Below are 722 nucleotides of genomic sequence, written 5' to 3'. Positions count from 1 at the left end.
TAGAAATTGTTCGAGCTTGCTTTCTTAGTAATATTGAACAGTTATAGCAAAACCTTAGTTTTCTGTGAGATTCGACTCCAAACTCTTAGACTGGATTATATTTGCAGCGACCGCTTATCCTACTTAGTACTAGAGTTAGGCGTGGTCAGTGCTAGTGAAATGGAAGATAATGGATGCCATATAATTACATTGTTTTGCAAATAGCTTTGATAGGTATGACGTACAATTTTGAGACAACATATTTTTTTTTTGAAGTATTTGGCTAACTATGAACAAGGTGTACATAATTAATCCGAAAGTAGATTGTATAAAAAGTAATAACTACTAGGAAAATATTACAATCGAGTTTTACGACGCAATTAGAACGTAAAGAGGTTTCATGGAGAAGGTAATGATGAATGTAGCTTGAGTTTGCAGTATGTCTATGACTATGCTTCCATTCTTGTGGTAGTAATCTTTGTTTTTTAACCCTGCCTAAGAGCTTCCCAATTTGCTCCCTTGATGATCGAACCCGCAAACTTAGATTTGAAAGTGTAGGGTGCTTACCATTTGAGCAATTTTCTATAATTTTTATGGTAATAATTAATTATAGTGCTCTATGCAAAAATAAAATAAAATAAAGGCATTTAAGTACTATGCTAGTACAATCGAGAAGCTTCTTCATATGATTTAAATTGCAATAGAGGTAAAAATACGAAGTGATTTTTTTTCACCTATTCAAA

Source organism: Nicotiana tomentosiformis, chromosome 10 (assembly GCF_000390325.3).
Source record: "Nicotiana tomentosiformis chromosome 10, ASM39032v3, whole genome shotgun sequence".
Taxonomy (NCBI): Eukaryota; Viridiplantae; Streptophyta; class Magnoliopsida; order Solanales; family Solanaceae; genus Nicotiana; species Nicotiana tomentosiformis.
This window is presented reverse-complemented; position numbering follows the sequence as displayed.